This window comes from Bombus huntii, chromosome 2, assembly GCF_024542735.1.
Source record: "Bombus huntii isolate Logan2020A chromosome 2, iyBomHunt1.1, whole genome shotgun sequence".
In the NCBI taxonomy this organism is placed as follows: domain Eukaryota; kingdom Metazoa; phylum Arthropoda; class Insecta; order Hymenoptera; family Apidae; genus Bombus; species Bombus huntii.
In genome coordinates this window covers 14,153,362-14,179,746 of record NC_066239.1, presented here as the reverse complement: position 1 = coordinate 14,179,746, position 26,385 = coordinate 14,153,362, and the positions used below count along the sequence as shown (strand labels likewise).

Genomic DNA, 26,385 nt, shown 5'->3' with positions numbered 1-26,385 from the left:
CCAGTTATCACGCGATACTTGACCCAATATAGCAACGTGGACAGCCCAAAGGTACGTTGTGCAAGAAACAAGAGGAACACAAGCAATAAAGCTCGCCTTGCGACTACGTCGTTCGGATTCCACGCGAATCCCGATGATTAAGGTGAATCTTTCAACGAACCAAGCTTATCGACGATCGATAACTCTTCCACTTCAGCATCTTTCGATGGAAGCAAATTAAAAGAAAAAAGAAAAAAGAGGAAACAGAGAAAAAATCGCCAAATTAAACATCACAATCAGCATTTTATCTGTGCTCGTCCCATTTTCCCTGCCATTGTTCAATAAATTGCAAAACGCGTCATTTGGGAGAGTTTGATCGGTTTTTACCGATGGATATTTGCGTGTACATATAATGTATATTTTACGACGACCAGAGCTGTTTATTCGACCCTATTTTTATTTTTATAAAATCGACGGCAAAGGTTATTGCGCAAGTAAAGTTACTTCCGGTAGATTGACGATCGAGGAAGAACGTCTAGAACGAAAGCGTTTCGCCTGGGTACTGCACGTTAAAGGTGGCAGGAAGTTGTTCGTTCGATTTCATCGTTATCGCGAGTTGACTTCACTTTGCTTAATGAAGCAAAGAGACTCGGGATCGGTGTTAGTGACTCGCCGGAGGTGCAGCCGGTAGCGAGTCACATTATACTGAACTTCTAACGCGTTTAAAGTATACCTACTATGTACTTTAACCGTGAATCGTTGCACCAGTCTCGAGTTATGATACAAATATTCGCTTTTGACTTATCGATTGCCCTAAAGAGGCGGTGAAAGTCCAATTGAAAACAATTGAAGACTCCCAACACTGCTGTGAGTAATTGGAACAACGTTTCCATTAGTGTTTAGCCTCTCAAGAACATATTTTTAAAGGGACCGCGAATTTGTAGTCGAGATACGTAGAAATATTTCTATAAGACCAATCTCATTACTTTCCTCACACTTTCTGAGAAATTGACATACTACACCGCGAATTTTCTATCACAACGAAATTCCAGGAAACAAAACCCGCCAGAATTCACTCACGTTTAATTATCAAGTCCGCTCGATAATCGCTTTGAACCTATCCTTACTATCCTCATTTCCAACTTACAGAGAACAATCCACAGGAAAAACAATTAACATAAACGGCACACCGTCTCAAGAAAATAGCCGAAAACTCTATTAAAATCGATAATCCTCAGAGTCTTGGGTGCTCGGATTTTCTCAAGAGCCGGAAGACTTCCAACTATTACGCAGGAAGCATGGAAGAGAGCACGCTCTTCTGGAACAAGGACAGCGGGTTCCTGGCGCGGAGTTTCGGCGAGGAGTTTCGGCGAGGACTTGGTTCGGGCGTTACACGTAATTGGAAACTGGCGCATAATTATCCTCGCAGCTGGCTGCCGCTCTTCTTGTCCGGCCGTGCACACACGCCTAACAGATTCTCGCGCGGCTGCCGGCAAAACACCGTCATTAACGTGCCTCGCTCGTCAGCCTGTGAACGATGCTTCAAATGTCTTCGCTCCACTTGTCGGGCGAAACTCTCCGCGGCTAGATGCATTCGGGTTAAAGCGCCTTTGTGGCCCGGACACGGCATAATCGTTACCGCGAAATCCGATTGCGGTTGTTTCAGAGGATTAAACGACACCTGACTACCGCACACGATCGTCGAACGTCGCTAGGAGTCCAGCAATCACCGCATCGCGTTCTTAAGCTCACCTCGGTCACCGATGCCGAATCGCAAAAATATTCGGCTGCGTGAACACAGACCTTGCGTTGCCGGAGAATTTGTTTGTTCAGCATTGTTAATGCGGTGAGACGAGAGACCGATTTTTACTGACCTGAACAGGGGTTTCGACTTGTGTGGTTGGCGCTCTATAGTTTGCTTTGATTTAGCTTAGGTTAGTCGTGCTTTGGGTGGATGGTTTTGGAGAGAAGAGTTGGAGGAACAGTCGGAGGTACGAAGGACTTGTGGTTGGAGTGTATGTGCTGTTGAGTTGTGTGGTATAGCGGTTGCGGTAGAGAAGGGTGAATGAAAGGAATGTTAGCCTATCGATAGTGGTAGAAGAGATATGATTTTGTGACGTGAATTTTATGTGCAGAACTAATTGGTCATTCGAGGGTGCTTTTGTACATAAGTGTAATTTGAATGGAGAACGTGTGAATCAATTACGAAGGAGAAAAGATCTTGAGCAGTCAGTTGATTTTGGACACGGGATAATGCAAGTTCAGATTTTTAAATTTAAAATTGGTTATTCTGTGTCTCTATCAGATTGAATTGTGCGATACAATGTAGTGTTTGTTTCACGTATTTATGAAATTATTTTTACTTGGCAGTTCTGTACAATCTTCCCCGTATTCCCTACGAAGTATCAGCGAATATTGGTCTGTTAAATTTCCAACTTCCGTCAATGCTCCAGAAGAACTTTCGAAATATTATGTGACATTTATTTATATACTACAGTCGACCTACTTTAGAACTTCCATTACCTTCATCAATAAACTTCTCCTCGAGCCTCGTTCGAACTTTTCCTGAACAGGAAGAAAGGTCCGATTGGCGTGAAAGAATTTGGCTTCCTCCTTGCTAATCAAGTCTTACTTCGGCCTCACTCTAATTGGCCTAAAATTAATAATTCGCTGCACGATTGAGATTTAATCGATAATTTCCATAAATGAAACGAAACGTCGTTTCAATTTTATTTTATACGTTTCGCACACGTATACCGAAAGAAAAGAAAGGAAATATACATTTACTCAATAATAAGGCTTCGGATTAAATGACGTAATGAACATGAGAATCGCGGTTAATGTTTACAATTTTTTGTGAATCGAAGAAGTGAGAAATTTTCCTGCTTTGTTTAATAATAATTCTTCATGAAGAACAGAATAAAATGCCGCGTCGTGTACTGCTGAGCGATTCATTCGAACGGATAAAATGATCTTCATCTCTCTTCCGTTGTTAATCGACCGATTTTCCTGTGGTACTGATATTTCAACTGTGTTCCATGTTCTCATCGAATCAACGTTATTTACTGCCACTCCCATCGTTAATGTTTTCATCAGCGCGACCGTGGACGTGAACAGAAATCAACCACGTTCAATTGATCATTGAAAAGCGTTCTCTGATAGTCAATAGAAAGCCACTGATAGGTTCTTGTACGTGTGAAATTTTTTTCTAAATGAATTCACAAGGTAAAGAAAAAATTACGTATAGGAATATGTGGCTAGATAAAATGGCCACAATCGTTATATTTTTAATTATAATGTAGATATTGAAAAGATTTTTTGTTATTTCCATGTTGGAAATTTTATCGAAATCGGTTTGATACGGAAACAGGCGACTGGCATCGAAATATGTAAAAACCTTTAGGTTTTAGACCGATGGAGAATTAATAATTAACTTAACGGTGAAAATCTGTGATTTTCACCATTTTTAACTGCTTGAAATTTATAGCAATTTTAATCGATTTCGATGAAACTTTTAGCACGTATATAACTCGCATTTATTTTCAAAATATGCCGTTTAAATTTCCATTCCAGGATCAGATAAAGAAATTATAAAAATAGACCTTTACCTTTTTCCTTGCGATTACGACTAATGGTAATTTTTTCAAAAGTCGATTTTTTTTATGTATCGTATAGTATAACTAATTCTTTTAACTTTTCAAGGAAAGTCGACTCTGGTTCAATTTTAGAAAAGTTATTCTGTCTTAAAGAGTGCCCGAATATTAACCCCTTCCCATGCCATTTAGTTCCGCGAAACAGACCAGACTGATGCTCGTAAACAGGAACTAACATTCAGTCACGATCGTAATGGGCAAAAAAAAAAAACAGTCCGCGAGCTCGGCTTGTTATGTTTACGTTTGGCCCAAGTATCTGGTCGCGAGTCAGACTCGCGATATTCATGTTTGGACCAAAATCTTCATCGCGAGTCTGACTCGCTAAAGTACGGGAAGGGGTTAATGGAAGTCACTGTGTATACGACAGTGCAAATTGTATAATTTCACTTATCTATAGACTGGATGAAGCATGTGTGAAAGATTGATAGAATCTAAGCAACAAGTGCCAACAAGTCTATTAATCCTTCTGTTATTTGCTTGAAACAAATCTAATCAGCACAGGGATCACTATAGCACAGTGTATAATTGTTATTTGAAGCACAAGATGCATATTCATGGGCGTCTATCTAATGATGTCCTGGAAACGAATTGATTTATTTGAACAAAAGAAATAAAGTATATATTCAGAAGAAATTCCAATAAAGAATATATGTCGAAAAATAAAAATTATTTTCTGTAAGACAGTCCACTTTCAACTCATTGAAGAAGATCTTAACAGTGCAAACGATGGAAGCGTATATTTCTAACAAACTTTTGCATCATATATACCACGATTTCCACTTGTAATGTAAATGTTACCACAATTATGCATCGTCTCCCTCTAGTTGAGAAGCTGCAAACTATACGTATATAACTATACGTATCTAAATGGATGGAACGGGAAGGCACCAATTACTTGGGCTGCACAATCCCCGGATTTGAATCCATTCCATTATTAATTACGGAGGCATCTAAAATCCATCGTTTACGCAACATCTATTAATAGCTCTGAAATGCTTGGCGAAGGAGCAAGCCAGGCTTGCCAATAAATGCGAACAGTAGCTGCATACAAGGATCGTGTGTTTATTCGACCAATCGCGGGGAGACGTAGTCGCTAGGAGAGACGTCAACGGGGGTCGTAAATCCCCGTTACGATTATAACAATCGACACCACGAATTGATCGATTCCCTGATTTCCGTTGAGATAATAGGGGTGATTGAGTTTATATAACACTGTGATTCACAGAATTATAAATTATATATTTCCAACACTTAGATTACACTGACGTAGAGAAATAAATAATTAACAACTTGTCGCACGAAACTAAGATAGATATGTACGTTAGAGCAGGGCTCTTGTAATTGGATTCAATGTATTAGTGGACGTAGCACTATAAGATATTTAGGAGAGGAAATGTAGGCTCGACAATACCGAGACCGACTCTCGCGTTATGCTTAGACTGCCCGATGGGCATTAGCGGTAGACTTAGTAGTTGACTTTTCCAACGATGTAGAAGAAGTGAAGTTGAGTGACGATGCTGTGTCGGAGGAAAGCTAAGGATGGGTGTGTCTAGCGCACGGGACCATCGGATTTGTTGGTGCCGATGTTAGTTAAGAGAGTGAGGGAAATAGGCTTCGTTGTTAATTGGTTAAACGAAGGGTCTTAACCGCCCTCGAGAGAAAGTGGTTAGTGGGAGGAAAGTTGCAGCGTACGTGAGAAAAACTAACTTTCCCTTGTCCCGTCGTGGTAGACAATAGTCTTTAGAAATTCTTCGGAAACAGATATTTGTTTGGTTTGAAGGACCTTAGCAGGCAAGTGACTCGGGTTTATGACGGGTGCTTAAAGCTATTGAGGGTACGCCGTACGGAAGAGCGGACATCTGGGGTCCGTCTGGCCCACGGTGTGTGACCTGGGCCAGGCAGAGAGTCGCCCGGCGTAACATCGTGTGTGAAAGAAGTTGTAAACCTGTCATTACTTGAAATATACTGTGTTCTTTGGAGGATTACACCTATGAAACACTATATAAGATTATATTTTAAAAAGTATTTCTATCGAAATACAAGAAGTATTGAGAATGAACGTTTTGTATGGTTATTGTCGGATAGGAGCATCGAATGAGATGTTCAAGAAAAAGTTTTCTTTTGTCCTAGTTTCTTAACTCTTCTTATTTCGATATAACGTGGTGTTTGCGGGTGCAAGAAACAAGATGCCGTAAAGAAGTACGAAGAAAATCAAAAGAATTGCAAGAAAAGATGGAAAGAATCAGGATGAGGAAAAAGGTGGAAGTCGTGTCAGAGCAGAAGACAGGCTTGGAAGTTGGGAAGTTTCTCCTGATCAATTTGTCAGGAATAAGATATAAGTACGTACGTATGACGTGGCCGAAAAATGGAAGTTAAATTTGTTCTCACAAAACATATATATTTTAAGACAGCATACTTAAATAGCGAAATATCATTTTTACAAACTTTCGACTCATTTTACAATTAAGCTAATCTATAGTATTTATAATTTTTCATCGAAATTCTATGATCAACATTTTATGTTTCTTTAGATTTTATGTTATCTTTAGATCCCTGAGATGCTCCTTGCAACTTACGTTTAATAATATTCAGTTCTATGAACTGGAATCAAACTTGAAATAATGATTTATCTTCTACATAATCCTCATTTATTATGGTTGAACCATAATCTGTCACAAGAGTGACTCGATATTATCCAAGGGGTTACATAAACGAACGAGCTCCATCCCTGTCTCATACGCAATCCAGACCACGCACCTGTTTCTAATAGTCCTGTCCACCCTTCTCCATTCGTAATCTTTTCACGTAAGAGACTCACCGTTCCCCAAGTTTTCGCTCGTTTGCACGATCTGCCCTACGATCAACTTCACATAACCCTACATCAAATCTGCCCTTCTTCACTGTCTCCGCTGCTCTCTCGAACCACTCTGTGATCTTCCATTCGACTTCGTCGAATACCCTATCCGGATCACTGACTATCCCGTGGAAGCTTTTTAATATTAAATCGCATCAATCTTTCGAACGTACGCCCTTCGTCACGACGTTTCATCCCTTCAACGCTGCACCGTAGCTCGAAGTGAGCGAAATGGGAAGCGTCGAAACGAGGCCACGTTCTGATCCGTCCGTATTCCAACGACGTACAACGATGACCACCTCCGCGATAACGGTAGAACACGCTCCACGACGGAGTTCGTAAAGTTTCATAGTTCGCGCCATTATTCCCCATTCCCTCTCCCTTTCTTCTTGCTTCTTTCCTTATCTTTAATATATTATATCGTTTGGAAAGTTTGGAGCGAAATTTAAGAAAAATTATGTGGCAGTACTTCTTATAGAATTGTTAGAATTTCATTAAATAATGTATGTTTATATTATACCAATTGATAGCTTTTTATAAATTGTTTTAATGAACCTTTGCAAATAGTCTTTATCAAATCCTTCGAGTAATTAATTCGTTAAAAACGTGCTGCAAAGATTAGAATAAACAATAACCGTGCTTTGCTATATTTGATGGGCAGGAGATAAAGTTGAATATTTTATCTACGAACTAATTGTTTCTTTCGTCATTGTCTTAAGTCGCATTGACGCCAAGATCATTAGTGTCTCAGGTATGGTACCGCGGAGCTATTACACGCGAGAACTATGGAAGAATGGTGAAGGTGGACTTACATGTTTTATGTGGATTTTGAACCACCAGAGCCACGCTGAGATACGAACGATACAATTTCGAATAAATCGAATTGCAGAGGTGCCGGCAGCGAATCGACTGGAGTCATTGAGATTCGAACCAGTGGATCTCTCGGATACGAACCCAAGCCGCAGTCGACTGAGCCAACGCGATCCTTTACGAACTAATATTTACGATATTGAGAGTAAAAGAGGACTAGCTTAATTTACCGCAATGATGGAATTCATTTCTTCCAAATCAAATCCAGATAACATAAAGAAATCAATTGCTGTGTTGAATATTGTATACTCGCATGTATTTTAAACAATGAATTTCTTAGTTTCTTGAGTATTGGTATTAGTTGACTTTTTCTCCCAATATTTTATCGAATACCTAGCTTTCATCAGTATTTTACGATATTCTGCTGAAAACCGATACATTATCTACTAACCAGACCGGACGCTTCCCTCTAATTTATACAATAAACGTGCAATTAAGAGCAATATTTTTTAAATACAGCATTCCATTTTTCGACAGAATAATTCATCCCAATTTGAAATGAAAAAGCAGAACACGATATCGATTATCAAAAATACTACGAGCATTTCGGACAAACCAATATTATCCTTTTCTCGATCATCCATTCGTTATCCCCGTCTCTGTCTTTATTTCTTCTTTCTCTGTCCGATAAATAGGTGGTGCGAGGGCGTTATTTCATGGGACAAGACAGGACAACACGGGCGGAAAAATTCTCTCTCCAGCCATTAATTCCATTGTCCTTCCAATCACGGAATCTATAGTCGAGCTTTGTTCTCGGAAGGGCCTTGGGAAAAACTTGCGACCGAGCAATTCATTCGCGAGTGGACGGCTCTCTGGCGCGAGATAATAAATCTTGCACGCTCGCTCACTCGCGTGCACGCGCGCGCCCGCTCCTGTCATTTGAACGAGATCGCGGGAAAAAATTTTGCAGCTCCTGTTACGGTCTTCCCAAATAAGCGCCGCTGTTTTGTTTCGGCCAACGGAGAAATAAACGCCGAGAGGATGTTTTTTGAACCACCCTTGGCTCAGATTGTATAATTAAACGACAAATATTCAAAGTATTTGCTTTTGATCGATTTATCTCAAGGGTCGTAATTTCATTAGATATTGGACAGTGAATAAGGATTATGCATTTTAGATCATTGAAGAGAAAAATAACAGAGATTCTAAATGAATGTTATTTCGATGTCCATTAACTGCAAAAGATTCGATTTTAATATACGTATATTAAATCTCATTCATTTTTCCTGTGAGAATAAGTAATGAAAGATGTAAAAAATGCAAAATGAGGTTAAAAATTAAAAGCGCCTCTTTCCTTTCAATATTGAAACCTATCGAAAATAGTTGTAGAAATTAGGTACGCAATGTAAAATTCAAGACACTATAGTAATTTATTCAATAGCCAATGGTGGATAGAAACTTTTTATTTGGCGAACGATTAATTTATCGAATTATTTCTGCTGGCTGCAGATTGCTACTGTAAACGATATTCGAGAAAAAGATATTCATTAAAAAGGTAAAACTAGACTTCTATTAAGCCAAAATGAAATACGTCAAATCGTACTTTAACTCCCTGTTTTTGGTATATCGCAGATTCAGTCAACCACCGCCTATGAATATCACGAGCAATTCCAAGGATCTCGTAAATATCACATTCTACTTCGCTAAATGTGGTTACCTCGTGGCACGTTGGTGTCGACCCTAATTTTACGCCCAGACCTGTAACCCACTCAGCTGGTCGACTCTGTTGCTGTGGTTAAATCGAATCAAATGGATCAATGTAAAATTTTTATGCTCATATTCATATGATTTATATTAATTATCATATGAACAACATTTTACTAATTACTTAGACCAAAAGAGAAATCTATTCAAATTGCCTTTTTTCTCGAGATGACATTTATCATCCAATACCCTAATATTCATATTATTTCTTTTTTATTCCCTTTTTTTTGGTTAAATACTTCAAGATTCTTAATCCCGAACGCCAGGGTCACTAGGATTGTGTAACAAATGCAATCGCCCTTAATTTCCTCTTTCCGAAAGTTACACCAGTTCCCGTCTCATTTAAATAATAAGAACTTTACGAGAGAACGGTCATCTTCATTCATCTCAATTAAGCCGATCTACGGGTCGTTAGAAAGAATCGAAAGGACTCTCTCGTATTAATTCGAGGAATTCTTTCGACGAACCATACTCCCTTTAAACATTGACTCAGCCCATCGAGAGGATTCAGAGAGATCGCGAGTAGGTACGTATTCGTAGGATCGATGATTAATTCAGTGAGTGGAGAATGTCCTTCGCGTAATTTTTCTTCGTTCTTCTTGCGTTTTTCGACTCGCGGCCATTTTCAATTCCCATTACTCGTTCTCTAATTAATACGCTTTTTCCGATCGAAAGGTGGCCAGAACGGCTGGAAGAGCGACCATCGGCAAACACTCCGCTCCTTATGCATTATTAAACCCACGACCAAAGATAAAATCGCGTCATCGATTCGTCGTGCTATCGCAGAGGAGCGGTCGACGATTCAACGAACTGTTGTGTTAATATATGTACATAGAATTAAACGAGCTGCTTTTCTATCATGAAAGAGCTGTGCTAACACATTACAACATTGTGTTAGTTGGAAGTTACACAGAATGTCTCACGCAACTCAGTATATTTATATCTTCAATTCATAATTGGTACGGTGAACATTTTGTTAGATAGTAATTTAGTTAGTTCAGAAATTTTCGAGCAATTAAAAACATAAAATAAGTGATACTGTAGTTACGTTTATTATTTTATTTAAAAATTTGTTGTTCCGTCAGGTAACTTCGACGTGATTATTCGTCAAACGGACCCTTTCGTTTCTCGTTTGCTTCTCCTTTGCTCCTCGGCGACGTTACTCAACAGCGGCCATAATGAACTTTTTTCGTTTCACCATTTATTCGCCCCTTTGTCTTTGACTGCGCTTGAATATTTATCGAAGTTAAACCAAGACGAATTTAATAAATACGTTATGATTTAATCGAGAGCACCGGCGCAGCGGGAAGTCGAGGTCGAGGGGCTCCAGATTACGTGCCTAAGGGATCGGCTGAGGAAGGGGAGAGGGTGAACAGTCGCGGGATATAAAAAGGAAGAAACGCGAATCTCGCTTAAAAAGTTGATGAAGGATCTCATGGACCCATGGGGATGGAAAGATGCGCCACGTGAAAGAGAAGGATGGGCCGGCTAAATATTAATCGCGTGGTGAATGCAATTAAAAGAGTAACTCATCTGGCTTTCTACATTTTATTGTTGATCTGATTATATACGTTAAAACAAATTAACGCGTCTGTGATGGTGCTTCTGTTCAATATTCTTTCGTTTTCTCATTTTCTTCAACCATTAACGCGTACAATTTACAGTACATATGATTTACGTATATAATATAAAACTGTCAGATAAATCTATCGGTATGTTGTCTGTCTCTTCGCCAATTTGGATGATTTTTTGTTTATATTGCAGAAATCAACATTTTGGATAACTTTATCCTATTACTGGCGATCTCGCTTCGTTTCTGAGCTATTTAGGCAAAATTGACGGCATCATTACAGTGAATTCTGTCTATAATTGTGCGTCCGTGACAGCGTATGAGTTAGTATTGGTAGCCAACCGTTTCGTGGCACGGCGGCGGCCGGATAAAACGGCACGTAACCGCAAACCTATATAAACTATAAACAAAAGACAAGAATTAGGCTTGGGTTGGGCGTTGTTTTATCCGGTCGTATTACGACGCTGATACGGACGCACAATTATAGATAAAATTCACTGTCTAGTTTTTTGTGAATACCTTGGAAACTAAGGTCGAACGGGGTTATATCTATAGGAAAAAGTTGTTCAAAATGTTGATTTCTACGATATATTCAAAAACCAATAAAATTGGCGAGGAAGTAACATATCGATAGATTCACCAATTGTTAATTTTTTTTACTTTTATTTCTTATTCTAATTTTTCATATAATTGAGCAAACTGAATAAATAATAGACGTGCAAATATTTACGAGCGATAGGATAGGATGAGGGCGGAAAGTATTAAATTAACGGGTTTCCGGTAAGTTCGGGCTTCATTAGTAGATTGCACTAACCTAGGACAAGCATACCCCTTGGCTCTTTAGTATTCTATGTTTTTTTAACTTCTAAAGGTATTTGCATTGTAAATTAAGCTCTATCGCTACGATTCATTCTGTCCGTAATCCATTTTTCTCTTTGATTCTTTTATACTCTTTATAACTCTTCTCATTACTACTGAGGAACTGCATTTGTTTAACACTGTTTGGAAACAGTGCCATATAATTAACGAAATTCTCGTTTCTCTGCCACGAATCATTCTAATCTCTAATTACTTTACTGTTTTACATTTTACAATTGGCTGACTGACAATCAAAGATATGTTACAAACAAATATTAGAAATTCCTTCGAGTTTCTATGCTCATTCCATTTCAACTCGGTGGAATACATCTTCAGCAGAGTTGCAAGTATAGCAACAGCGAACTATATCGAAAAGACTGAAGGAAAAACAAGAAATTCTACCTTAGAAACTTTCGCCTTATAGACACAGAAACATACGTGCCTGAACTCCTATATTTCGTGACTCATTTAAAACTTGCCTTCACATCTCAACAAACAGCTATGCCAAACATGTTCATGCTAACCATCACTTGATTCCACAACAAAACTTCAGCAGTCTCACTCTGCAATTGCTTTGCCAGTTGAATATATATTACGAATTCATCTCTCTCTCTCTCTCTCTCTCGTTTCCTTCACATTATTTTAACTTTTCCAAGAAACTTCGCTTCTACTTCTAATCAATAACTTACACCAACCAAAGTGCAGGTACCTAGCCAAATTTCCTAAAGAAAAATCAAATACAGTGAATGTAGTGAACTACAATACACGACTTTCGACAACCAAAGTCTACCTCAGAAACTTTCACATTCACTGAAACACGCGAAGCTCCGCCAGCAGGAACTTCCCAGTATTCTGACTTATTTAAAACTCGCCTCCAAATCTCAAGAAGCAACTACCCGAAACGTGTTCATGCTAACACCACCGCCACCTGGTTTCACTATAGAAAATCCTCGTAATTACATCGTTTTAAACTGCCGCCATTCGCCAACATCTCCTTGATATCCGTCCCGAGAGGCTGTGGCGAGCCTTAACGTGAAAGCATCGCGAGCCCGCCAAGAATCGCGGTATCCTCGTTCGCTCGTTCGGCCACGGGGATCTCTCTGGCCGAAACGATAATTGCAAGAAGTGAAACGGCGGCGGTTCGGCTTTCTCTCCGGTCGTGGGACAGTATCCCTTATCTCGAGGTCGTTCCACAGTTATCAGAAGAGAACGTGCGAGGTAACTGGCACGGTTCCCAGGGATTCTCATGGCGGCAAAAGAAAAGCGCGGCGATCGCCGAACGACGCGCTCCCAGAGAGATAATGTTAATATCCGTGGTTCGTTTTCTAATTGCCAATTATTTCGGCTTATTCCGATCTTTGCTTGGCCGCATTATCCTGGACACTACGCCTGGGATCCCAAGAAGAATTTACGAACGTTGGCTTTATGCAATAGTTAAAGATCTAAGTTGTGCCTATTATGGTTGGAAAGGCTTCTACGTCTGGCGGAGTTTTCTCTTAGATTCGGGATCTGATCGTCATTCGATGAGTTTTTCTTCAGCAAAGAAGAAGACGATATCTTTTCTGAGTTTTAGAACGTCAGGAATTTCTCGTTCTCGCTGCTTGGACGTTATTGTATTATATATTTGGACGAAGACATAAAAGATTCTAAGGATACGAATAGCGCCGGCAAATAGTCTACAGGCAATTTTGTCTAAAAACTTTTAACTACGTTTAGCTACGTTTCGAACACAATTCACTTAGCCATAGAGCTATCAAGCTCCTACAAGACTCGCATTCGTTCGAAGGCGGTCGTTAATCATTAACTAGCTCCGTGTAGCCAGCCAATCGATCAGACAACGGTACCACACAGTACCCCACCGAGCATCCTCGCGGAAGCAACTTCCGCCGCGTTTTCCCCAGGCCTTTTCTAAAATTCTCCTCTGACTTGCTTCTAACTAGTTTCCAACCCAGGTCCGCTACATTTTTGTCCGGTCACGCGATATCACGACCACCACTTTTTACCATGTTAAAGAATAATCGCTCATTCGAGGTCTGGCCTCGTGTATCAGCGCTAGAAAGGGAAGAAGTAGAAGAGTTAGCAGGTGGAATAGGGAGAGTAAAATCCCTATCCCGCTTGGGGTGGAGGCGAAGGGGTTAGATTAAACGCGATAATACGCCGTCCCGATATCTTTTTGGCCTCGAACGCAGCCAGCTGAGTTTCCCTCGTTATCCGGTTTCCCCGGTTACGTTCGCCGCGCCGTTCGCCATGCCACTCGCAAGCGGTGGCTCCACAAATTTTGCAAAACACCGATATAAATCGTTTGATAACGCGTCTGGCCCTGGGCGTCGATATATGCTGGCGCGAGGAAAAAGCCCGGCGCACCAGGCACAGTTAGGAGAAAAAAAGAGGGATGGTTAGGAAAGGGGTGGAAATTTGGCGAAACGCCAGACGCGGCCTTCCGAAGCCGTTTGGAAAGGCAAGTATAAACAACGATCACCGACGCGTCGGGTTATACTACGCTGATATCAAGCTAATTGCAAAAACTACATCCTCCAACCAACTGTCGTCCTGCCTCCCCTGTCGACCACTTTTTAACGCATTTGTGTATTGGTGTAGGTGTAAAAAGGTGACTCATGGATTTAGGGGTAGGTGGAAGTTTTTAAATAGTTGTAATATCCCGAGCGAAGCGCACATTGAGTAAGTTGATCTTAACTGTTGAAGGCTAGCGTGGGTTAAATTTCACTTTATACGAATTTCTTTTTAACGTTATTAACGGCATATTAATAACGTCATTGCGATGCTCTTATTTGTAACCGAGACAAGCAATAATTTTTCTACTATTCATTTAGTATTGAATAACAATAGAACATTTAATTCCATTTGTTCAACTTTATCAGATACTTTTTTAATTTAGGAAAGATGTACTGCGGTCAATCTTCACTCGCGATGTTCTTTAAGTATTATGTTTTCGTTTATAGATATCAGGTTGACTCAAAGTCATTTCGCTTCAAGTGATGGATAGGGCAGCACTTTTCATTAGATTTACAAATCTACCAGACGGTAGAAACTTTAATATTTTGGGGAATTTCACTAGTTTCATCTTCATTTACAATAACGAAACAACTCGAAATGCGAAGTATTTAATCTCAGGAGAAATTTCTTACATGTTATCTACTTAATACAATTGTTAATATCAAACTAAAACACAGAGAAGTTGAAGGAGCAGTAGAATGTTGACAAATATTTGAATACGAAAACAAACGTATACCAGGCTAATTGGTGAGTTATCTATTTAAATGAATATTCAGTAGTCTGGAAGCTTCGACATGTTGCGTGGGTCAGATATTCTCTTTGTCCAAACATAGTCCAGAGCTAAATTTCGTCGTTATATTATTCAGTACCCTCAATTGTATTTGACCTTAATTACTTACGCATACCATTTTACTGTTTTATGACTTGTCTTGTGCATACTGTGTACCTTTCTTGCACACTTCACTTTCAATTATACTATTTTTGATGATATCGCCAATATTTGATGTTTCAGTTTCTGCTGTCAGACATATAATTTTGTTTCGTTCTAAAGATGAATACATTATACAATTCAATTATCAATTTACTAGTATACAATTTAAGTATCAATTTATGGTATTTATTTCTATATAAATAGGTGATAATTGTTGCGTATGAATTTTCCACAGAAGTTTATTACCCTTAAAATAAAAAAGCAAGAAATTCTCATAAAGAGGAAAGGAGAAGGGCAGAGATTCTTTAAGTAACTTTTCAACTGCCTCATCATGAGATTCACTCTCAACCAAGGATTCTCCCCGAAAGTCTTTCGTCAACCCTTCACTAACTAGTTTCGGTTAAGACCGGAAAGACGATACTTTAGGCCGAAGAACAACACGCTTAAGGTTCCCTTTCCTGAAGCTCATGAATTAAACACTCACGAAATTTCACGATACTGCATAATGAACAAGCAACCTAACTACCCCTTTGGGATTTACCAGGGGTGACATGAGTCATGTGGCGCGACCTTGCGGTGTTTTAATATCAGGTTCGTACACATGAAATGATGTTTCCCAGTAGTTTCTCCGAAATGTAATATTGGATGCTTCGCATTAAATAGAATTTACTCTGTTCCGAGGATTTCTTCTTCTCAGAATGTTGTTCTTCGAAATAATACCGACAAAAATTATAATGATGCAAGTAATCGATTCCCTATAAGAATCACAGCTTATCGATGCTCGCCCAAAATGGATTCCGTTAATTTTTTTTCCACCTACCCCCAGATAGCTATCATCATTTTTCTAAACTTCTACAATTCATACATTTTTCTTTCACTTCGAACTCAACACCATTCGATCCTTCCATGCATCCCTAATTCTATTCACTCCAAACATAATTATTCTTAATAAACATTCCCCCTAAGTAACCATACACGTACACAAGTACATATACTTAATATCCAGGAAGATTAAATAGTATGCGTCCCATGAATAAAGTACCTAGTTTTCATAATACCAGACGACTAACAAACCTTAATATTCAAAATTTCATTCTCAATGTTCACACAAAATTTTCGCCCCGGGTATACAATAAATAGACATGGACAAAATACCCCCAAATCCACGAAGGAAGTAGCTCGTTCCCATAATATCAAAGCCCTGTGGAACCCGGGGCAAAAATCCTGACGCAGTCTCTCCTTGAGGAAATATTTTGAAAAGGCGAGCAACGATGCGCGGACTCACGGTAATTAAGCATCTTGCCGGTGCAGAGGCTCCGCAAACCGGCAGTAAAAACTAAATAAATAGAGAATGTCCGGCGTAGAGCCTGGCCGCGGCGAAACACGCCCGGTTGGATCAGGCCGAGGAAGAGGGAGAGAGAGTCTGCACGCGGCAGAGCTTGCGCAAACACAAAAGCTCACGTCTGAAGACAAACAGCAGTGACTGTAAGCTGCAACGTGGCCTGGGGCGCTGCGGCCCGTGTGCTATGAGAGAAAGGAAGGAAGGAAGGAAAAGACGAGCCGTGGGACGGCAAGGGGGCAAACACATCGGACAAAGACGATGAAACTCCGCTGGTACGAGGTGAAAAGGTAAGACAGAGCCAAGTGAGACGTTGGCGCCTATACCCGACGGCCGAACGTTCTTCTTTCGGAGACGACCTCGTGCTTCAGTGAACGCGATAGCGTCTTGGAGATCTTGATACTCCTAGAAATGAACGAGCAAAGGAACATGGACAGAGAATTTCGAAGATGCTCGCTGTTTTTTCAGAAATAGGATTCGTTATTTAAAAATGCAAAACGTTGTCTCGCAACGTATATATTAGGTTGTCCGAAAAGTGTCTTTCTTTTACAGACACGTCTTTTATAACGATGCATCTTTAAACAAATATGAAACCTAATCTGTCGAACGTTGTGATCTTTATTTTGAGAGAACAAAATGGATCGTACGTAATTGGATACAATAATATAAAACGGAAAATGTTGTGCATCCATTATTTCCTTATAAAACGAAAGAAACTTTTCGGACGACCTAATATTAGAGGAAATTGGTGAAAATTTAAATAAGTGCGTTTTAAGGCTTTAAGATTACGTATCATTTTCTGTATATATGTATCATTTTTGGAAAAAGATCCCCTGGACTGTACCTCTGGCGAGCCCCTCAATTTAACCGAATAAATTCTCCTTTGCAAATTATGGTCCTATAATTATTCGCTAGATGCACAATTGACTTTATACACCACGCGAAATCGTAGATAATGTGGCCATAACGCTACAGAAGAATCAGTCGAAAGCATAATTACGCGAGAGCAATGGGAAGGCGATATTCATACGCTACATTCCAAGTGTGCAACTCTCACGTTTGTATATACGAGGTGGAAAACAAACACTCGACGCGGAAACATATGCTTATTCGGGTGGCAACAGACGCAGATTGCACGAGCGATGAGCGTGGTAAGGTTCTCGAGTTGGTTCACGAGCATTGTCCTATTAGAATCGACCCTCTTCGGGGAGTTTCGAGTGCGTTCCGCAACAAAATGTCGCAGCCGTGTAAACGCGCTCTAACAGCCGAAAGCCTGTGTCGCTTTCGAAGATACTCCAGCCATGTACACGCGGTGTATTAAAGCCGTGTACCATGCGTATATACGTACTGTATTTTCGGCTAGGATCCTCCATTTCAAGGCGTCTGTACGCGGAAACGCATTCCACGATGCAAGAAACCAAGCGGATCTTGGAATCCTTTCAGGCGTAGAGGATGCTAGTTCATGAATACCGTTGTGCACAGGCTTCACAGCAGGTATTCGAAACGTCTAACGTGGTGCAATTGGAGATTTGATAAACCGACGATAAACGAAAATTAGAATTATTTTGTATTTCCGTAATATCTCATCCGAATTTGACTCTAGAGAATTAATTTGTGAAACTGCGATAATATTACAATGATTTATTATTAATCTAAGCAACGCACAACAGATAGAAATTAGTGATTAATGGAATTAGAAACTCGATATTTAGTTAGAAATTGTCGAAGAAATAATTTACAGATATTTTTGAATGATTTTTACGAATTTCGTGGATTCAACAATATGCGTATGTAGATGTAACAAGCTGAGGATCATAATGATGTAATTTATCTACGACATCTCCTAAAATAGCGTTTCACGTTTACCATTGTAAAAAATTCGGTATAATTTCCGAAGTTATAAAAACATATCTGGGACAGTGAACAAAATAACAACTTGGTTAACTATGAAAGTAAACGGATGGTACTTTTAAAAGTTGAAAAGCATTGTTAAGACGCAGGCCATTATGAAAGCCGGAAGATCAGCATATTCGGGCGCCAGACGCGTTTTATGGCACCCAAGTGTCGAGCAGCCGTGTGTAACAAATTTTCTTCCTCGAACTCGGAAAAAGTCAGAATTACTCGAAAAATAAAACAATCTTAACTTCTTCCAATAGTTCTCAGTGATAGCGACATATGTATTATTATTATATTAAGTCATCATTAACGCATCATTAATCCATTGCTATTAAAGCTAAAACAAAATTCCAGGAATATCTATTAACTGCGTGTTGATGTATAAGTCGACTTGCATCGAATCACGAGATTTTTCACGGTTAGCGTAACCTAAGCGCTTTGATCGTTCAACGTTGATAGCTGCGATGGCGACGATATCAGCGATATTCGATTTTCCGACGGAGCGGCCGCCAGGTTTCCGGCCGGCTCTAAAAAAACACATGCCACATGCCGGAGCGCGATTTTTGTTCAACGTGAAAAGCGAACAGGTGGCCCATGTCTAGAAAGCTAATCGAAACGCTCGTTTTCGAAATACGAGCAAAAAAACATCATTTGCTATTTTCTTGTACATATGTGTATAGAGTGTCCCTTTATAATTGTCTCACGACGCTACTTTTTGAATTAAGTATACATGCGTTGGATAAAAAAATGTTTCGAGTAAAAGTTTGTGTTGGTTACGTCACTGGCAGTATACTGTTACGTACTTGGACATGCACTACGTAGAAATATACGGACTTTTAACTATTTGCCAAATGGGAATAAACAAAATACCGATTTTTGTTGAATATATGTCAGTTCAGTATTTGATTAAGACATGACACATGTACCGAAAGTTCAAAACGAGAAGATTTCCTTACCGCGTGTGACTAACCCTCAAATCAATCGAGATTATCCTAATTATAATTATAATTTCAATTTGTTTCAACCGTTCGCGGAGAGACGCGATCGCGAGATAGCACGTCAACGAGAGTCGTAAATTCCCGTTACGATTAAATAATCGACACCACGAACTGATCGATCCCCTGATTTCTGTTACGATAATAGTGGTGGTTCAACTGAGGTTATACTGAATTAACAGGTATAAATTAACGTTTATTCCAGCAACTTTGTAAAGAAGGTAATTACACTGATGCGTATGTACAAGCTAAGTAAGTGATTGATTTAAGGATAAAAACCCGATGATGACACGTTGACTATTCTAACGATGAAGAATAAGTGAAGTAAAGCGACAATGCTGTGTCGAAGGAAAGCTAGTCATGGGTGGGTCTAATCTACAAGAAAGAGCTGATTTGTCAAGGGCAAGGTTTCATTGGGAGAGTGAGGGAAAGACTTCGCTGTTAATTGGTTAATTTTCTAGGTTGGTTGGTGAAGAAGGGTGCTAACCGCCCCCGAGAGAGAGAGAGTTGCTAGTGGGAAGCATCATACGTGAGAAAACTACCTTTCCCGTAGTAACAATAAGCTTTAGAAACGATTCAGTAAAGAGATGTTTGTTCGGTCTGAAGGACCTTAGCTAGCAAATTCCTGAGATTTATGATGTGTCCTTAAGACTATTGAGGGTACGCAGTAAGGATGAGCGGACATCTGGTTCCCATCTTGCCCGCGGTGTGTGGCCTGGTCTAGGTAGAGTGTCGCCCGACGTAACACAATTCTTTGAAATTATCGTTCTTTTTTCTTCTTCGACGCTTATATATTCCATATATATATTTTCTGCTTAACAACTATGATAATTTGATTCGTAATTTGATCCACGGTAGTACAGATAATTTAATACATCACGGATGTCACTCACCTACTATTCTTGACGTTGGAGAGGTCAGCGATCGTCCTGTAACAAAAATAGTTATATCCTGTTATAACATTTCAGAGTAAGATCTAGATATTATAAGAGATATAACATTTTTACATCTCGTTCTTCTTTTATAAATAATAAGAAGTACCAACAGGACCAAATAACAAGGCTTTGCTTTTCAAACTTAAGAAAGATTGGTGAATATCGAAGTAGAACTTTTAAGATAATCGAAAACGAGTTTCACGTACTATTACTATTAATTACGCGTGATCTTCTGAGTTCTATATTCTATAATTATCACTGATCTATCATATTGATCTAACATATTGATCTATCATAAGAAATTTCCGCGCATTGATGCGATAGATTAGAGTAGCTGACCAAGTATAACTTATTGCATCTAATCTAGCTTCATCACTTAACTTGCAACTAGGTTAGTGGACGCGAGCTCATCATCCGCAGGAAGGCTTGTACTTTCCAACTACGTGGTGTAACTTAATTTACGATACTTCCAGCCCGAAAACCAGTGTGTCAGTAATGAACGGAATTAACAGATGAATGTTGCATGTTCTATGTCCGTTTTGCCAGCTTTCGAGCTTTGAAACGTGTAAATCAAGCGGTACTTTCGTCGTTAACCGAAATTGAATATATCCGTCGAATATATCGAAACAAAACATTGATACAAAATGTAACAGATAAAAATTGTTTCCTTGGTTAATTTTGAATTACATTTTAGGATAATATTTTAGTCGATATCTTTAAAGTAATTATTATATACGTTGAAATTACTAATTAATCGATGAAACGCTGTAAAAGATAATAACGTATTTAATTGTCCTCAATTTGGTAAATTGAATCCGAAGTTGGGATTAAAATTAAATTTCATGGTAGATGCAGCTCATGTTTGTTATAGCTGAACTATAATTTGCACCACGAGTGTAACTCGATATTGTAAGGCAGCAGAGTAATTGTTTCAAATTTTCGTGCAGCATGACGCAAAGAATTATCCAATTAAGCGCGATTAAATTGATGTGTATGTGTTATTTTAGTTTTATAGTATATATTCAGAAAGACTATTTGAAACGAAGCAAAAGATATTTTTTAGTTTCTAATCATTAACTTCTTATTTTTTTTTTTTTTTTTTTTATGAATCAAAGAATTATCTAAATTATTATAAATTTTATTTTCCTTGAATAGAATATCTAGGAACGATATTAATGTGGCTAACCATTCAACTTTCGTTTAAAAGGTTGATTTTAAGCATAATAATCTGTTAATAATGTCCTCTTTACTTCTCTCCGTACTGGCTCCTAAAATAATTTTATAGATTACAATCTGGGATTTTATGTTGACCTGTCCCGAGGTTCGTTAACCGTAACGCGTAGTTTCGTTTTAAGGCGTTACTACTACGATGATCGAAGACCGCGTTATTACCGACTCGTACTACTTCACGTCGTCTTCCATCAAAGCAAAGTCGCTTCTACGTAACCTGCACGTAAGTAGGGGAAGATGGACGAGTGTTTCACTTGCATTTTATTAACGTCACAGTTTAGATCGTTTATGACTTCATTCTCCCGCTTCTTTGCTACTTTATATTTTAATATGGTAAAAAGGTCCACCTATTTCTATTAGTTACAAGGTATAATCTTTGATTGGCCATCATTAAAATATAATATATGACATTAAACATCGTTCGCATCGTAAATTATTAATTAAAGATCTTTATTAGCACGATTTATGACAAGATACCAAAAATATATATTTTTAAAATTAAACTATTTTAATTGCGAAACGACCTTATCCTTATCTATTTTAAATCCTTAACTATTTTTTCAAACTCTTTTTAATTATTTTCCGTTAATTTTCAACTGGGCATGTGTCAATTTCCTCGGAGATCGATGAAACCATGATCAAACGAAAGTACTGGATAATTCCTTCGAATATCCCCCAGGACGGCGCCATTCCGAACGATTATCCATCGAATTTATCGCGTGCATATCTCGCGCGGGTGACTGCACACGTCGCTGAGGCGGCTGTAATTTATCGTCACTTCGCGTTCGCGAAAAATGCCTTTACTGATTCATCCGCAGACGCATAAAAAGTATGCGGCCATACGTTACGTTGTTGTGTGTTCTGTTCTACGCACACGCAAACGTGCATTATAAAACCTAAAGCTGTCTCACCTACGATATTTTTTATTCGTTTCTCCTTTTAGTTTTTTTTTTCTTTTTCCCCGTCTCCTCGACTATGCCAGTTTTTCTTCAAATTGGTCAAAGTCAACGTGACTGCGTGCATGGAACATAACACAAGTTTCGAGAACTCGTAGTATGACGTGATGACGTGACGCGTGAAAGGTCGATGAAAAACCGTTTTAATAGGGCCATTCCTGATGACCAGTCGCTGCAGCGAGTTGTAAGTTCTTTTTTACCAGGGCTAATGATTACGTAATATTTTCCGCGTGGAGGGTGTGTAATTGTGTTTCGCGCGCTCCTGGAGCTGGCCAGTTGCGAAGAATAATGTTGTTTGCGGAAATAGCGAGTTGTGTAGCGTGGTTTGAAGAAAGAATGGAGGAGGCTAGCGGCAGATTATAAAGGCGATGAAAAGCTTTCTGCAAAATTGTGCCAGTGTAGTCTGTACGTGGAAATTAGACATAAACATCGAACAAACATAGGCTCATAAATTTAACGAAATGGTCAAAATCAACTAGAAATCAATACGTTGATACTTCGTATTATTGTTACAACTTTTGATTTACGAAACGTTCATTATGAATTATTTATGAAGCTCTGTTTAGACCATATATTTTTCTTATTTTTTCACGTAGAATATTTTAGCATCGTTTTACCGAAGAAACGAGTGATCGACGTATTATAATATTCCAGCAGTCAGTTTTTTGTGAACTCGAACCATCGTGCCGTAGCATTATCCATTTTTCATTTATAAAACATATACGAAGCACAAAAATAAATACACCGCATAACGATAACGATAGAATCTCCTAGCGGACACATTGAGAAAATTTTGCGCAGGATTCGCGTGAACGAATATATCCTTTGACATGAAGGAATACAATAATAAAAAGAATCAATCGATAAATCAATATCTAGAACAGCAAAGAGCTGGCGTTTTATAAAATCAAATACTTGTTCGTTATAAAACGTAGTACAGGTCGATATTATTGCGCGACTGTCCGGCTCTTGTGGAGTAATCGTTTCTTCGAATCTTGTCAGCGTGATAACGTATTGCTCTTCGCGCAAGTATCCTTAGGCTCAAGAAAAGGTCGAGAGTGGAATGAGAGTTGGAAGGCCGGAAGTCATGGCAAGATAACGGTCTACCGTAAGTCTGGACAATGTGTTCCGTAGACGGACGCCTTTGTCGTAGATTAGCACGATTCCTTGACTTCGTCGACGGAGTCCTTGAAACTCGACGAGAGATACGGGACGGGATATTGTTTTCTCGCTATCTAAACGTAACTCTGGCTAACTCGTCGGAAGAATGAGAGGAACGGGATTCTGGAGATCGGTCGATCGTTTCCAGACGTCAACTCGACCAGATGGTTCACCTTCTGTACTCATGGGAAATTCGATTTGGAGGATAAAAAGAAAATTCGATTCTTGTAGACATTTTGTTCCCCGCTATCCATTTAATTCAATTTAAATCAAAATCAAGTAAAACATAAACCAAGCCGAGAAAATACACTTATTCCTCTGTAATCTAAAAGATTCGTTCACGAATAAATCGATCTCGTGATTCCTCTCTTCGAGTCTTTTGAAAAATCACTGACCGAAAATTGCGCTATATCAAGAGAAATTATATCAGTCCTACACGTAAAAGTAACATTTCGAGGACATGGAATTGAAGTGAACCCCGGTTGAAAGGAGGACAGAAAAAATGAAAAGGCAAAAATAGCGGAGCAGAAAAAGCTCGACAAGCAACGATCGATTATTACGGTCGTCTGGCGGTAATCGTTTTTTTAAATCCCGACTCCGTCTGCGTATTTGTGAAATACGTAATCATCGTTGAAACGTGCTTTAAAATAAATAGCAACTCCCTCCTTTTCCCCGCATTACCTTACAGAGAGGGGGGAGGGGGCAGAGATACTTGACGGTATCGTTGAACGTAGTACGCAAAGTAAGACTTTTCCACGGCACTTCAGACTTCTCCGGTGCACCAAGTATAAAGCTATTTACGTATCCCATTTCCCGCAAAGGGTGATCTTTCTTTTTCGTTCATTTTTTCTTCTCCTCCCTCCGCAGCCTGATCTTTCTCCCTTTTTGTCGTAAATATATAACGGGGTGGTCGCTTTCAGGATAATACGAAAGACTCTTAAAAAATTCGCAATGCTCAGTCACAATAAAGTGGTTGGCTACAGGCACCGCCGAGTCTCGCGGTAATGAAATTAACGAGAACGTTGCGCATACTAGATTATGTTCCATCATATGTCTTCGCAACTTGCGAAGTAGTATAAGATCGTTTATAGTCAGAGACACGTAAATTAACTACTTAACTGTACGCGATAGGCAAATATATTCTACGTACCATTGTAATACAGTTAATGTGTATCATTAGTTGTAAAACAGCGGTATGTTAGTATAATAAAGAAACACAATCGCTTGAAAGTATAATAACTTAATCTGACTGTGAAAAACCGATACCGAAGGAAGGCTAAATATAGTATCAGCTGAACAGACGTAAGAGAAAAAGAAAAATGCACGCAAACACTTTTTCTATATGAACTTTATGGAACAGAGAGTTTCGAGCTATTTAATCGGTTATATAAACCCTACAAAAATAGGTTTTACCAATGTTCCAGTTAAATGAAAAGTTCTTCTCGAGAATTTGCTGCAAAAATAAACGGAACTATATTCGAGTATTTCCACGAATACGTTATGTTTGCGAACGTACACATTTAACGTGGAAGGTTTAAGCAATTGAAATGCGATTGGATTACATGGAATTACGATACCAGAGGGTGAAATATTTTATTATTATTAAATTATTTCTGATCAAAAATAGGTCGTTCTCAGAATTTAAAATCGAGAAATGTTCATAATCTATTAATAATTTAATCATGTAATTTTATAATTTAGTCATAAATATGACATCGGCCTCGATTCCAAATCTATTCTTATCCATCTATTTATTATTATAACTTTTATTTCAATATAGATATCTATAATAATTGGAAACATTAAAAAACAACATCGGAATTAAATATGAAATGCCATATTACAATGTTGAATATTCAAAATTATTTTCTGTTCAAGCGTATCACACAGTAATGTAGTAGTTGGATATGTGATTCGTCAGACAACTCAGAGAATCAGACAGCAGTGAAGGAGTATAAGACCGTGAATAGTCAGACAAATGTTCCGCAGTTTGTTACCCAATGTTTAAATATGCATTCGAACTTTCTTTGTATCAGGAAGATTTCATTATATTTAAGATTATTTTAGATAAAATATATTTAAAATATAAATATATGATTATTATAATGTATTAATCCTTTGCCGTTCAAGTTACATTCTACACTTAATTCAAACTGATTCATACTCAGCAAATAATCTTCGAAAATTATTAATAATTTATATTTTCGTATTTATATACAAGTATACTATATACATTATATTTTTATATTATATAGGACATATTTTTGTATTTTTGTGCCCAATGAAAACAATAAATTACAAGAATAATTATCCTCGATATTCGTAACATTGATTTAATTTCATAAATGTCCTGCAAAAGAGAAGAATCTCATGCATTTTCTTCAAAGATCAATAAATATATTGAGAAGATTATGAACTAAAATATTTCATATTTCTCTTAAAAAAATCTTCAAGAGGATGATCTACCTTCAGATTCATGTATATACAAGAATATTCCCTTAATAATATATTCTCTTTCAGTCTCTAAAATCACAACAAACTTCGTTTCTCACGCAACGTGAACGATGCTGCACGCTCCGAAGGAACATTATTAAACATTATTAGCGGAGCACTTCGCGTAATCAAAACATTTTCACGAGAAACAGCATTTAAAAAGATTTCACAAACCGCTACCATACTTTGTTAGACGTAAACAAAATTTCAGCAAATTCTGGAAGCAAATAAAAGACGAAAATCGAGGCAAAAGACGCAGGGATGACACGTTTTTAAATTTTTTCCAAATCCGAATCCGGCTCGATGCAAATTGGATGCTCTAAGATGCGAATAATCGACAGCATTTCATCATTGCAACACGGCAGCAGGAGTTATGCACTAAAAAGGAATCGATGTCGATGCTTCAACGTGTATATACGTACAGGTACATGCATGCATATAGGTAGG

The 26,385-nt window shown here is 38.6% G+C and overlaps 1 protein-coding gene across 5 annotated transcripts in view; it reads right to left on the bottom strand.

Moving 5' to 3' along the window:
* The window catches only part of LOC126873807 (teneurin-a), a 703,125-nt gene that overhangs the window by 478,592 nt on the left and 198,148 nt on the right, over nt 1–26,385 (bottom strand). For all 5 annotated transcript variants that reach the window (XM_050635059.1, XM_050635077.1, XM_050635068.1 and 2 more), the window contains exon 2: nt 20,057–20,092. The gene's annotated coding sequence lies outside the window, so the exon portion shown is untranslated. The remainder of the gene's footprint in view (nt 1–20,056; nt 20,093–26,385) is intronic.